This window comes from Tamandua tetradactyla, chromosome 23 (assembly GCF_023851605.1).
Source record: "Tamandua tetradactyla isolate mTamTet1 chromosome 23, mTamTet1.pri, whole genome shotgun sequence".
In the NCBI taxonomy this organism is placed as follows: domain Eukaryota; kingdom Metazoa; phylum Chordata; class Mammalia; order Pilosa; family Myrmecophagidae; genus Tamandua; species Tamandua tetradactyla.
Genome location: NC_135349.1, coordinates 52400734 through 52415639, shown reverse-complemented (window position 1 = coordinate 52415639; position 14906 = coordinate 52400734). Strand labels below are relative to the sequence as shown.

General features: G+C 38.9%; 1 protein-coding gene and 1 long non-coding RNA gene across 7 annotated transcripts in view; one reads left to right on the top strand and one right to left on the bottom strand.

Annotated features, from left to right (window-relative positions):
* Nucleotides 1-14906, bottom strand: part of ANKS3 (ankyrin repeat and sterile alpha motif domain containing 3) — a 99307-nt gene that overhangs the window by 23419 nt on the left and 60982 nt on the right. The window lies entirely within an intron of this gene.
* Nucleotides 8149-14906, top strand: part of LOC143667568 (uncharacterized) — a 250942-nt gene continuing 244184 nt past the window's right edge. The window contains exons 1-2 of one of the 3 annotated variants that reach the window (XR_013168099.1): nt 8149-10176; nt 10550-10672. This is a non-coding gene — a long non-coding RNA (uncharacterized LOC143667568). The remainder of the gene's footprint in view (nt 10177-10549; nt 10673-14906) is intronic. The other 2 variants (XR_013168100.1, XR_013168098.1) reach the window with 2 other exon arrangements.

Sequence of the window (14906 nt, the reverse complement as noted above, 5' to 3'; positions counted from 1 at the left end):
TAGCTTCGTAATACACCCTAAAGTCAGGTAGCATGAGACCTCTGACTTCCTTTCTCTTTTTTTTTTTTCTCAGGATACCTTTAGCTATTTGGGGCACCCTGCCCTTCCAGATAAATTTGGTTATTGGTTTTTCTATTATTGAAAAGTAAGTTTTTGGGATTTTAATTCGTATTGCATTGAATCTGTAAATCAATTTAGGTAGAACTGACATCTTAACTATATTTAGTCTTCCAATTCATGAACATGGTATGCCCTTCCATCTATTTAGGTATTCTGTGATTTCTTTTAACAGTTTCTTGTCGTTTTCTTTGTAAAGGTCTTTTGTCTCTTTAGTTAAATTTATTCCTAAATATTTTATTCTTTTGGTTGCAACTGTAAATGGAATTGTTTTCTTGATTTTTCCCTCAGATTGTTCATTACTAGTGTATAGAAACACTACAGATTTTTGACTGTTGATCTTGTAACCTGCCACTTTGCTGTACTCATTTATTAGCTCTAGTAGTTTTGCTGTGGATTTTTCAGAGTTTTCGACATGTAGTATCATTTCATCTGCAAACAGTGAGAGTTTTACTTCTTCCTTTCCAATTTTGATGCCTTGTATTTCTTTTTCTTGTCTAATTGCTATGGCTACAACTTCCAACACAATGTTGAATAACAGAGGTGATAGCGGACATCCTTGTCTTGTTCCTGATCTTAGGGGGAAAGTTTTCAGTGTTTCCCCATTGAGGATGATGTTTGCTGTGTGTTTTTCATATATTCCCTTTATCATGTTGAGGAAGTTCCCTTCTATTCCTAACCTTTGATGTGTTTTCAAAAGGAAAGGATATTGAATTTTGTCAAATGCCCTTTCTGCATCAATTGAGATGATCATGTGGTTTTTCTGCTTTGATTTGCTGATATGGTGTACTACTTTAATTGATTTTCTTATGTTGAACTATCCTTGCATACCTGGGATGAATCCTACTTGGTCATGCTGTATAATTCTTTTAATGTGTTGCTGGATTTGATTTCCTAGAATTTTGTTGAGCATTTTTGCATCTATATTCATTAGAGAGATCGGTCTGTAGTTTTTTTTTTTATAATATCTTTGTCTGGCTTTGGTATGAGAGTGATGTTGGCTTCGTAGAACGAGTTAGGTAGCTTTCCCTCCTCTTCAATTTTTTTTTAAATCATTTTTTATTGTAAAATATAACATATATATAAAAACAATAAATTTCCAAGTACATTTTAACAAATAGTTATAGAACAGATTTTTAAATTTGGTATGGGTTACAGTTCCATGATTTTTCATTTTTTCTTCCATCTGCTACAAGACACTAGAGACAAACAGAAATATCAATATGATTCAGCAGTCACACTCATTTGTTAAATCCTATCTTCTCTGTTATACTCCTCCTTCTCTTTAAATAACATATATACGTAAAAGCAATACATTTCAAGGTACATCACAATAATTAATTGTAGAAGAGTATTTAGAGTTTGGTATGGGTTAAAATTCCACTATTTTAGGTTTTTATTTTTAACTGCTCTAATCTACTGGAGGCTAAAAATATCAGTATAATGATTTAGCACTCATATTATTCGCTAAATCCTAACTTCTCTGTATAACTCCACCATCCCCTTTGATCTTTCTCCCACTCTTTAGGGGTATTTGGGCTATGTCCCATTCTGACTTTTTCATGTTGGAAGAGGCTGTCAATAATATGGGATGGGGGATGAACTAGTTGATGTTCTGGAAAGGTTGGCCCCTCTGCATTTCAGGACTCCAAGTACACTTTAACAAATAGTTATAGAACAGATTTTAAAGTTTGGTATGGTTGAAACTCCCCTGTTTATTTCTTACAGTATCTAAAAGGCAAGTTAATAGAATGTGATGAGAAATCAGTGGTTTTGGGTTCATAATATATTAACATGTAATATGTGACAAGAAATATATAAAGATGAGGGATAGAGGGTTTTAGGAACATAGGTTGTCTGTACTATTGAAGTTTTTTAAGTTGGTATCAAACAAATGAGACTGTTACAGACTTAGGATGTTAAATTTAAGCCCCCATGGTAACTACAAAAAAATATTGCAGAATATACAAGCTCTTAGAGACAGAAATTAGAGTACAGTTTGCCAGTGGTGGGGGATTGGATGGGGGAATGGACAGTTAATGCAAAATGGGTGTAAGTTTTCTATTTGGGGAGATGGTAAAGTTTTGGTATTGGAAGGTGGTGAGGGTACTGAAACAAACTGAATTTGATTAATCCCAGTAATGGTATGCTTGGGAGTGGTTGAGATGGGAGATTTTATGTTGTGTAGATGCTCCTACAATAAAAATTATAATAATAAGAGTAGCCAGATACATGATCCTGGGTAGTATCTAATAAGGAGATACATAATCCTGGACAGGCTCTAATAAGGGAGGAGAGAAGGCTCAAAAGGGCATTACTGGGATATATGAAAAACACTGGAATACAGACTGTGAGCTTTATATCAGTGTAAAGTGGATACATAAATGAATATCTTTGTTCTTAGGAAATGTACATGTAAGTATTAAGTATTCGAGAAGTATAAGGAATTGATAAACAGACAGCAAACAGACAGATGGACTGATAGGTTGTTGGATAGATAGAATAATATGGCAAATGTTGTAAAATGTAAAAATAGATGGTATCTGGGAGTTATCTGGAGAGTATCTGGGAAGATGAAAATATTCTGGAATTAGATATTGGTGATGGTTGCCTAACCTTGTGAATCTAATAAAAACCAAAATATACTTTAAAATCGTAAATTTTATGGTATGTGAATTACACCTTACTTTTTTAAATTTTATTAATTAAAAGAAATTGCAAGAAACATTCCCAACACATACACTCAGCAATTCACAATATCACATAGTTGCATATTCATCATCATAATCATTTCCCAGAACAGAAATAAAAAGACAACAGAAAAATATAACAAACAGAAAAAAAAAATTTTACAAGCCATACCCCTTACTGATCCCTTTCATTGATCACTAGCATTTCAAACTAAATCTATTTGAACATTTGTTCCCCCATTACTTATTTTTATTCCATATGTTCCTCTCATCTGTTGACAAGGTAGATAAAAGGAACATCAGACACAAGGTTTTCACAATAACACAGTCACATTGTGAAAGCTATATCATTATACAATTATCATCAAGAAACATGGCTACTGGGACACATCTCTACATTTTCAGGCAGTTCCCTCCAGCCTCTCCGCTACATCTTGAACAACAAGGTGATATCTACTTAATGCATAAGAATAACCTCCAGGTAACCTCTCGACTCTGTTTGGAATATCTCAGCCATTGACACTTTGTCTCATTTCACTCTTCCCCCTTTTGGTCGAGAAGGTTTTCTCAATCCCTTGATGCTGGATGTCAGCTCATTCTAGAGTTTTTCTCAATCCTTTGATGCTGAATCTCAGCTCATTCTGGGATTTCTGTCCCACGCTGCCAGGAAGATCCACACCCCTGGTAGTCATGTCCCACGTAGATAGGGGGAGGGTGGTGAGTCTGCCTGCTGCGTTGGCTGGAGAGAGGCCACATCAGAGCAACAAAAGAGGTTCTCTTGGGGGTGACTCTTAGGCTTAATTTTAAGTAGGCTTGACCTTTCCCATGTGGGGTTAAGTTTCATATGAACAAACCCCAAGACTGGGGGCTCAGCCTATAGCTTTGGTTGTCCACACCTTGTGAGAATATCAAGAATTCAACTTGGGGAAGTTGAGTTTTCCCCCGTTCTCACCATTCCCCAAAGGGGACTTTGCAAATACTTTTCCACTCACTGATAAAATCACTCTGGGATTCATCAGGGCATCACCTGGACAAACCAACAAAATCTCATGTCCTATACAAAGTTCCATGTACTTAAGGTGTTCAATCAACTATCTGCATAAGTTATATTAGGAGATGCACTAGTCAAAGTATAGATTTGTACCAAAGAAACATTTTTTGCTTTAGTCTCACACATTGGTTGAATATTTAAAATATTAAGTACCATCAATTTTCAGCACACTGCAGTAATGACATTCTTTTGTTCTTCCTCATGCAAAAGCATTTTTTAAATTTGTACATTTAGTCACTATCATTATACACTCTAGGCATTCCTAGATTACACCATCTCAATCTTTATCGTCTATCTTTCTTTGTGATTTCATTCATGCCCCAGCCCTCCTCCCTCTATCATTCTCATATGCAGCTTCATTCAGTGTTTTAACATAATTGTATTACAGTTAGGTAATATTGTGCTGTCCATTTCTGAGTTTTTACATTCAGTCCTGTTGCACAATCTGTATCCCTTCAGCTCCAATTACCCAATATCTTACCCTATTTTTATCTCCTGATGGCCTCTGTTATCAAGAAAATATCCCAAGTTTATTCACTAATGTCAGTTCATATCAGTGAGACCATACAGTATTTGTCCTTTTGTTTCTGGCTAATCATACTCAGCATAATGTCCTTAAGGTCCATTCATGTTGTTACATACTTCATAACTTTATTCTGTCTTACAGCTGCATAATATTCCATCTTATGTAAATGGCACAGTTTGTTTAGCCAACTGTCTGTTGATGGACACTTTGGCTGTTTCCATCTCTTGGTAATTGTTAATAATGCTGCTATAAACATTGGTGTGTAAATATCCATTTGTGTCCTTGGCCTCATGTCCTTTGAGTAGAGAGAGCATATAGATGGGTTTGTTTTTTTAATCCATTCTGCCAGTCTATATCTTTTGATTGGCGAGTTTAATGCAATAACATTTAGTATTATTACTGTACGGGTAGTACTTTATTCTACCTTTTTGCCTTTTGGATTTTATATGTCATATCTAATTTTTCTTCTTTTTACCTTTACTGATAGTCTTTCTTTCTACACTCTTCTCCACACCTCTCTCTCCTGTCTTTCTGTATCTGCTTCTAGCACTCCCTTTAGTATTTCTTGCAGAGCCGGTCTCTTGGTCACAAATTCTCTGTTTTTTTTTGTCTGAAAATGTTTTAATTTCTTCCTCATTTTTGAAGGACAGTTTTGCTGGAGATAGAATTCTTGGTTGGCAGTTTTTCTCTTTTAGTAATTTAAATATATCATCCCACTGTCCTCTCGCCTCCATGGTTTCTGCTGAGACATCTACACATAGTCTTCTTGGGCTTCCCTTGTATGTGATGGATTGCGTTCCTCTTGCTGCTTTCAAGATTCTCTCTTTCTCTTTGACCTCTGACATTCTGATTAGTAAGTGTCTCGGAGTACGTCTATTTGGATCTATTCTCTTTGGGGTATGCTGTACTTCTTGGATCTGTAATTTTTTTTTAACTTTTCTTATTAATTAAAACAAAATTAACAAACAAAACATTAAGATATCATTCCATTCTACATATACAATCAGTAATTCTTAATATCATCACATAGTTGCATTTTCATCATTTCTTAGAACATTTGCCTCAATTTAGAAAAAGAAAAAGACAACAGAAAAAGAAATAAAATGATAACAGAGAAAAAAAAAAGATTATACATACCATACCCCTTACCCCTCACTTTCATTTACCACTAGCATGTCAAACTAAATTTATTTTAACATTTGTTCCCCCTATTATTTATTTTTATTCCATATGTTCTACTCTTCTGTTGATATAGTAGCTAAAAGGAGCATCAGACACAAGGTTTTCACATTCACAGAGTCTCATTGTGAAAGCTATATCATTGTTCAATCATCATCAAGAAACATGGCTGCTAGAACACAGCTCTACATTTTCAGGCAGTTCCCTCCAGCCTCTCCGCTACATCTTGAACAACAAGGTGATATCTACTTAATGCATAAGAATAACCTCCAGGATAACCTCTCAACTCTGTTTGGAATCTCTCAGCCATTGACACTTAGTCTCATTTCACTCTTCCCCCTTTGGTCGAGAAGGTTCTTGGATCTGTAATTTCAAGTCTTTCATGAGAGTTGGGAAATTTTCAGTGATAATTTCCTCCATTATTTTTTCTCCTCCTTTCCCCTTCTCTTCTGCTGCTGGGACACCCACAACACATATATTTGTGCGCTTCATATTGTCATTCAATTCCCCGAGTCCCTGCTCATATTTTTCCATTTTTTTCCCTATATTTTCTTTTGCTTGTCAGATTTCAGATGTTCTGTCTTCCAGTTCACTAATCCTATCTTCTGCCTCTTGAAATCTAACATTGTAGGTTTCCGTTGTTATTTTCATCTCTTCTACCATAACCTTCATTCCCCTAAGTTCTGTGATTTGTTTTTTCAGACTTTTGATTTCTTATGTTTGTTCTTTCCTTGCTTTCTTTATATCCTCCCTCAATTCATTGATTTGGTTTTTCATGAGGTTTTCCATGTCTGTTTGTACATTCTGAATTAATTGTTTCAACTCCTGTATCTCACTTGAATTGTTGGTTTGTTTCTTTGACTGGCCCATATCTTCCGTTTTCCTAGTGTGATTTGTTATTTTTTGCTGGTGTCTAGACATTTAATTACCTTAATTAGTTTATTCTGGAAATTGTTTTCACTTCTTAAAAGTGAGTTTTCTTGCTGTAAGAATTTTTTTGTCTGCTCTTTGACATTCAGTTCAGCTTATTCTGAAACACTGGCTTAGGTTTTGTTTAATAGAGGAGAATTTTTCAGTTCTTGTTTTCTTGTAGAAAATTTTTCAGTTCTTGTTTTCTTGCCCTGCCTGTATGGTGTCCTTCCCCTCCCACATTTAGGAGGGTCTACTTAGGTATTATAGACCCCAGCTGGATTTTCCCTGACCAAACTGGCCTCTGGTCAGGAGGAAAGAGTCACCTGCATCAGTTTTCCCTGAGGGTGAGACCCAGCAGGTTGAAAGACTTTCCTGTGAAGTCTCTGGACTCTGTCTTTCTTATCCTGCCCAGTATGTGGCACTTGTCTGCCTGCAGGTCCCACCAGAATAAGATGATGCAGTACCTTTAATGTTGGCAGACTCTCCCTGCTGGGGGGTTAGTGGAGACAGAGGAGAGGTTGTAGGCTGGTTTTAATGACTTCACATTACCAAGCCCTGAGGTCTGAATTCCTTGAGGGAGGGATTCCACCTGAGTTGGGCCTCACCCCTTCCCTGGGGAAGGCATCAGCTCCAGACAAACTCTCACACAAGCTTGTTTCTGTCTATGCCTGGGGCAGCTGCAGCCTCAGAAGCCCTGCCACTGTATCCAAAGGCAGTCAAGCCCTTGTGGAAACACAGCCACAAAAACCTGTTTCTTTTTTTTCTTTTTCTGTCAGCCCTGCCCCCTTGGCTCCGGGGCAAAAATCAGCAACCTTTGCTTTGACCAGGTTCGCCTGAGCTGGAGGCCTAATTTTAGTAGTCAGAATTTGTTAATTAATTACACACTTGAAGCTTAGTTGCACTCGGCTCCTGTTGTTGGTAAACGCTCTTTCCTTTCCGCTCTGGGAAGCAACCTGTGGGGGGAGGGATGCCAGCCGCCACAGCTTGGGGAACTCACAGTTCTAGGGGAGCTCGCAGCCGGTCCAGCTGGCCCAAACTGAGGTACGCTGTATGCCCCGTCCTGATGTGGCCCCAGGAGCTGTTCTGTACTGTTCCTGGTGATTTAGTAGCTGTTCTGGAGGATGAACTAAACCCCACACCTTGCTAAGCCGCCATATTGGCACCTTCTCACCCTTTCAGAATCTTGAATATATCATACCATTCACTGCCTTCTCCCCTCTATCGTGCTAGTTGAGTAGTCTGAACTCAGTCTTATTTGATTTCCCTTGTATATAGTAGATTGCTTTTCTCTTGCTGCTTTCAGGATTTTCTGCTTCTCTTCAACACTGGACAGACTGATTAGTATGTGCACTGGGGAAGGCCTATTTGGATTTATTCTGTTTGGAGTTCTTTGGGCTTCTTTGACTTGCATATTTATGTCCTTTATGAGGGTTGGGAAGTTTTCCCCCATTATATCCTCAACTGCTCTTCCTAGCCCTTTACTCCTCTCTTCTCCTTCTGGGACACCAGTGATTCTTGTATTTGTGAGCTTTGTTTTGTGTATAATTTCCCTGATGAATTTTTTCCATCTTTTTTGCCATTTGCTGTTTTGAGTCTTTGAAGTCAATTATCCTATCCTCTATATCACTTATTCTTTCTTCTGTCTCTTCAAATCTGACATTGTGTGCCTCTAGTATATTTTTTCTTTAGTCAATAGTATCTTTAATCTCTGTGAAAGCTGCTATTTTTAAATTTATTCTCTCAAATTCCTCTTTGTGCTCTTCTACTCTCTTCTTGATCTCTTCTTGATTTTACTTTCTCTTCTTCATCTTGTCTTCTCTTGATTTTCTCTTCTCTTCTTGATCTTGTCTTCTTGTCATTTGCTATCCTACTTATTTTATTAAATAGAGTTGTATGAACATCTTTGATTAGTTGTTCCAACATCTGTGTCTCCTCTGGTATTTTAATTTGGTTATTAGGTAGGGCTATATCTGTCTGCACTGTGATATGCTTAGTGATCTTCCATTGTCTTCATGGCATGTAAATATCTTGACTGATTTACTTCAGGAGTTGATTTCTTTCAGTAGTCTAAGGCCTTGTGTCTGCGGAATGCTTATACAGCAGGGAGCAGGGCACGGGGTGGAGCACTCAGTATGGTGATTTGTTTCAGTGCAGGTATGGGTGCAGGTTGGAGATGTTACACTGATGCTTGTGAATGTGGGTGCCCAGCAGTCAGGGAGGATGGAGCTGTGTGGGTGCATCAGTCTGGGGGGTGTAACACTAGTGTGTGCTGGTCTAAGGCATGGGGCCCTTTGCGCACATGTCTAGAGCTGTGGCAGCAGGTCGGCATTATGCCTTCTTGGATTGGGGGCAGATGTGACCCAGCTGTGTAGGTTGGCACTTTCTCAGAGCTGGGAAGTGAAGCTGAGGACTGTGCGCATGTGCGGTTCTAGGACGCTTCCTAGTCCCGCGATCCTGTCTGTGCACTTCTGTCACCTCCACACCTCCCCTCCAGGTTCTAGCTTTCTGCCTCTTAGTTCCTTGTCTTCTGCAACCAGAGCTGCCAGATGTGGTACAGAAGGCTTTCCCAGGTCAGCCACCCCAGTTGTTCTCCTTTCCTTTCTCTAGTTTTTCTGTGGAGCAGGGCTAATCTTGAGCTACTCTAGTCCGCCATCTTCCCATTAGTCCCTGTCAGTCAGTTTTGAAGGACAGTTTGGCTGGGTACAGAATTCTTGGCTGGAAGTCTTTCTCTTTCAGGATCTTAAATATATCATACCACTGCCTTCTCGCCCCCACAGTGTCAGTTGAGTAGTCTGAACTCAATCTTATGTGATTTCCCTTGTATGTGGTAGATTGTTTTACTCTGGCCACCTTCAGGATTTTCTGCTTCTCTTCAACATTTGACAGACTGATTAGTATGTGTCTTGGGAAGGCCTATTTGGATTTATTATGTTTGGAGTTCATTGGGCTTCTTTGATTTGCATATTCATGTCCTCTGTAAGGGTTGGGGAGTTTTCCCTCATTAATCCTCAGCTAATCTTCCTAGCCCTTTACTCTTCTCCTTTCTGTGACATCAGTGATTCTTAGATTTGTACACTTTGTTTTGTCCATTGTTTCCCTGTGGTCCAATTCAAAATTTTTAACCTTTTTAGGCAATTGCCATTTAATCTGTTTAGCCAATTGCTGAGTGTTCAAAATCAGTTGTCCGTCCTCTAGTTCACGTACTCTTTCTTCTGCCTCTTCAAATATTCTGTTGTGTCTCTAGTATATTTTTTATTTGGTCTACAGCATCTTTAATTGCTGTGATATCTGCTATTTTTAAATTTATTTTTTCATATTCGTCTTTATGCTCTTCTAGTGTATTCTTGATCTCCTTTACGTCTGTGTTAGTTAGATTCAGTTGTCAACTTGGCCAGGTGAGCATACCTAATCTTGTTGCTGCGGACATAAGCCAATGGTACATGAACCTCATCTGTTGCCAATTACATCTGCAGTCAGTTAGGAGGCGTGTCTGCTGCAATGAGTGACGTTTGACTTAATTGGCTGGTACTTAAATGAGAGAACGCAATGTAGCACAGCCTAAGCAGCTTGGCATTCCTCATCTCAGCACTTGCAGCTCAGCCCAGGCCTTTGGAGATGCAGAAAGAAGTCACCCCGGGGAAAGTTGTTGGAACCCAGGGGCCTGGAGAGAAGACCAGCAGAGACCATCCTGTGACTTCCACGTAAGCAAGAACCTCAGTGGAAAGTTAGCTGCCTTTCTTCTGAAGGACTATACTTTTTTTTAAACTAATTAAATCCCTTTCATTGGAAGCCAATCCATCTCTGGTGTGTTGCATTCTGGCAGCTAGCAAACTAGAACAACATCGTTAGCCATTCCATTTATTTTATTTAGTAGAGTTTTAGGAACATCTTTGATTAGTTATTCCAAAGTCTGTGTCTCCTCTGGTGTTTTAATTTGGTCATTAGGCTGGATTATATCTGTCTACAAGATGATATGCTTAGTGATCTTGTGTTGTCTTCATCGCATGTAAATATCTTGATTGGTTTACTTTGGAAGTTGATTTCCTTCAGTGGTCTAAAGCTTTGTATTTGCAGGATGGATGTGGAACAGGATGCGGAGCGAGGGGTGGGAAACAACAGTGCAGTGATGCTTTGAGATCAAGAAGTCAATGCATGAATACATGGGCACCAGGCAGTGGAGAGGATGCAGCTGTGCAGGTACATGGGCTTGGGGGGTGGGGCCCTTCTGTGTGCTTGTCAAAGGGGCAGGGCCCTTGTGTGCACATGCGTAGGCTGGGGGCAGGTGTGGCCCAGCTGCACGGGTCAGCACTTGCCCAGAGCTTGGGGGTGTGACTGGGGGCTGTGCACATATGCGAATCTGGAAGGGCTATAAACTGATGTACACATGTGCAGAGCTCAGGAGTGGGGGTGGGTTGTGGGACTGTATTGGCTGGGGTGGGTGCAGCCTGGATATTAAGGTAAGCACCCAAAGCCTTTATGCACTGGCAACCACCTGCAGGGGACAGGGAGGGGGAGGTGAGTATCGGGAGGAGTGTGGCGAGACTGCACTTGCACAGGAGGTGGGTTGGCTGGGGCAGGTGTGTGTGTGCTTGGGTTGAGGGTGTGGTGTGGGTGGGGGTGTTTAGAATGCAGGGGGGCAGGTGATGGTGTTTAGGTACATGGGGTATGAGATGAGCCATGGGTCGTGGGGCTGTGCCAGCTAGGGTAACACATTCAAGGAACGCAGCTTGGTTTACTCCTTAGTCCCTGTCTCCCCATCCATGCACTCCTGAGGTCTTCCATTTGAAATGGGGCAGATTAGGCTGTTAGAACCAGCTGAATGGTCTCCAGTTGTCTATGTTTCAGTTCTTCAGCTTTTGTGAGCAGGGCCAAGGACACTCAAGAAAAGCCGATGAAGTTCAGGGTTTCTCTCTCAACTGGAAAGGTACACGGTGAACATGGCAACACCTGCTAGCTTTCTCTCCAGGCTTCTTTTTTCATGAAGCTCCCCCAGGGGCGTTTTCCTTCTTTGTCTCCAAAGGTCTCTGGCTATGTAGGCTCTCAGCTCTCATGGATCTCTCTTGTGACTCTGGTTCCCCTTCAGTTTTTTAAACTGGTGTGATTCTTTTAAGGTGCTATTGCATTCAAGTTGCAAGTATTCTGTTGAGATTTTTTGCATCTATATCCATTAGAGAGACTGGTGTGTAATTTTCTTTTCTTGTAGTATCCTTATCTGGCTTTGGTATTAGGGTGATTAGCTTCATAGAATGAGTTGTAATGCTTTCTCCTTTTGAGTTTTTGAAAGGGTATGAGCAGGACTGCTATTAATACTTCTTGGAATGAATAGAATTCACCTGTGAAGTCATTTGGTCCTGGGCTTCTTTTGTTGGGAGTTTTTTGATAACTAATTCAATCACTTTATGTGTGATTGGATTGTTGAGGTCTTCTGTTTTTTCTATAGCCAGTGTAGGTTGTTCATGTGTTTCTAGAAGGTTGTATATTTCGTCTACATTGTCTAATTTGTTGGCATACAGATGTTCATAATACCCTCTCATTATCTTTTTTATTTCTGTGGGGTCAGTAGTAATGTCCCACCTCTCATTTCTGATTTATTTGCATCTTGTTTCAGTTAAATGTGCTGGAATGCAATGTACCAGAAATGGGTTGGTTTTTTCAATGGAAATTTATTAGGTTACAAATGTACAGTTCTGAGGCTGTGAAAATGTCCAAATTAAGGGATCAAGAGTAAGATATTTTCTTTGTGGAAAGGCAGGTGGTACCCAGTGCTATATATGGTGACATCTGCTGGCCCTTCTCTACTTGTTCTGGTTTCAATAGCTGATTGCAAAATGTCTCTGGGCATTTCTTTCTCTCTTAGCTTCTCTTCTGGTTCTCTGAGTGTCATCTGTCTTTTATCCTCTCAGAAAGGGATAAGACCCATCTTGAATGGGCTGCGGTCACATCTACCTGGAAACAGCCTAACCAAAATGTCCCAACCACAATAGGTCTGCTCCTACAAGAATGGATTAAAAGAACATGGCTTTTCTGGGGCACATAACAGATTCAAACCAGCACACATCTCTCTCTTTTTTTTTTTTTTGTCAGCCTAGCTAAGGGTTTGTTAGTTTTATTGGTATTTTCAAAGAACCAATAAATTTTTCTGTTCTCAATTTCGTTTATTCTGCTCTCAACTTATTTCTTTTCTCTGCTTGCTTAGAAATGGTCTTTTTTTCTTTTTCCAATTCCTCCTTTGGTTTTAGCTCTTTCTTTCTTTTTAATGTAGGCATTTAGGGCCATAAATTTCCCTATCAGCACTGTCTTTGCTGAATCTCATAAGTTTTTATTTTCTCATCCCATAAGTTTTGATATGTTGAGTTCTCATTTTCATTTGTCTCAAGATATTTAGTGATTTCTCTTATAATTTTTTCTTTGACCCATTGGTTGTTTAACCTCCATATATTTGTGAATCTCCTGTTCGCCATCTGTTACTGATTTCCAGCTTCATTCCATTATGATCAGAGAAAGTCCTTTGTATAAGTTCAATCTTTTAAAATTTATCGAGACTTGTTTTGTGGCCCAATATGTGGTCTATCCTGGAAAATGATCCGTGGGCATTTAAGAAGAATGTGTATCCTGCTATTTGGGGATGTAATGTTCTGTATGTATCTGTTAGGTCTAGTTCATTTACCATTTTATTCAAGTTCTCTATTTTGTTATTGCTCTGTCTGGATGGTCTATATATTGATAAGAGTGGTGTCTCCAACTACTATAGAGACATCTATTTCTCTCTTTAGTTTTACCAGCGTTTTCTTCATGTATTTTGGCACACCTTGGCTAACTGCATAAATATTTATACAATCTTGGTGGATTGTCCATTTTATTAATATATAATGTCCTTCCTTTTCTCTCATACCATTTTTATATTTAAAGTATACCTTGTCCAATATTAGTATAGCTACCCCAGCTTTTTTTTTGGTTTGTTTGTGTGGAATATCTCCTTCCAGCCTTTCACTTTCAACCTATTTGTATCCATGGGTCTGAGGTGAGTCACTTGTGAACAGCACATAGGTAGATCATATTTTTTTTATCCATTCTACTAATTTCTGTCTTTTATATTAGAGAATTTAATTAATTAAAATTTAGTGTTAATATTGTAAAGGCAGTACCTACTTCAACCATTTAACCTTTGGGTTTTATATGTCATATCTTATTTTTGTCTAGTTTCTTAACCTTTGTTATTCTTACTGATAATCTTCATTTCTGCAATCTCTTCCAAGTCTCTCTCTCCATCTTTTCTTTTCAGCCTGCAGAATTCAACTTAGTATTTCCTGTATAGCAGGACTCTTGTTAATGAATTCTTGCAGCTTGTTTATCTTGAATGTTTTAAACTCTCCCTCATTTTTGAAGGGCAGTTTTGCCAGTAAAGAATTCTTGGCTGACAGTTTTTCTCTTTCAGTACCTTATACCACTGCCTTCTCACCTCCATGATTTTTGATGAGAAGTTGGCAGTTAATCTTGTCATGGTTCCCTTGTGAGTGATGAATCACTTTTCTCTTGGTGTTTTCAGAATTCTCTTTATATCTGGCAGCTGGCAATCTGATTAATAGGGTCTCAGAGTGGGTCTATTAGGGTTTATTCTGTTTGGAGTATGTTGGGCTTCTTGGATTTGCATATTTATGTATTTTATAAGAGCTGGGAAATTTTCAGCCATTACTTCCTCAAATATACTTCCTGGCCCTTTCCCCTTCTTTTCTGCTGCTAGAACTCCCATGATGTGTATGTTTGTATGCTTTGTATTCTCAATCATTTCCCTGATACTCTGCTCAAATACTTCCATTCTTTTCCCATCTGTTGTCTGTTTGAATGTAGTTTGTCTTCTAGCTCACTGATTCTTCTGTCTCTTCAAATCTGCTGTTGTATGTCTCTAGTGTAATTTTTATTTCATTTACTATCTTTCATTCCCATTAGATGTTATTTTTCTTTGTATGTTTTCAAGTTCTTCTTTATGCTCACCTGTCTTTGTATCTTTTATCTCTTTAGTCATGTTGTTGAATTTGATTTTTTTTTAGATTTCCCTGAACATCTTTAACAGCTCCAAATTCTATATCTCCTCTGACATTTCAAGTTGTTCCTTTGGCTGGGCCATATCTTCTTTTTTCTTAGTATGTCTTCTAAATTTTTGCAGATATCTGGGCACCTGATTATTTTGAAATTATTCTGAAAGTCAGTTTCCCTCTCAAAGATTTTGTTGTTGATTGGGTTCATGTTAAAGTGTTTCTTTGGCACTTGATTTGTCAGTATTTTCCAACTCAAACAGGGTCCCATGCAGGGTCTCCAAAGGGTCTCAGGAAGAGTGTCAGAAAAGCAGCTTCCTAATAGCGCACTTTCCCAGCCTACCCAGCAGACAGTGCTCTTCAGCAGCATATTCTCCACGGCCTTACAATGATATATT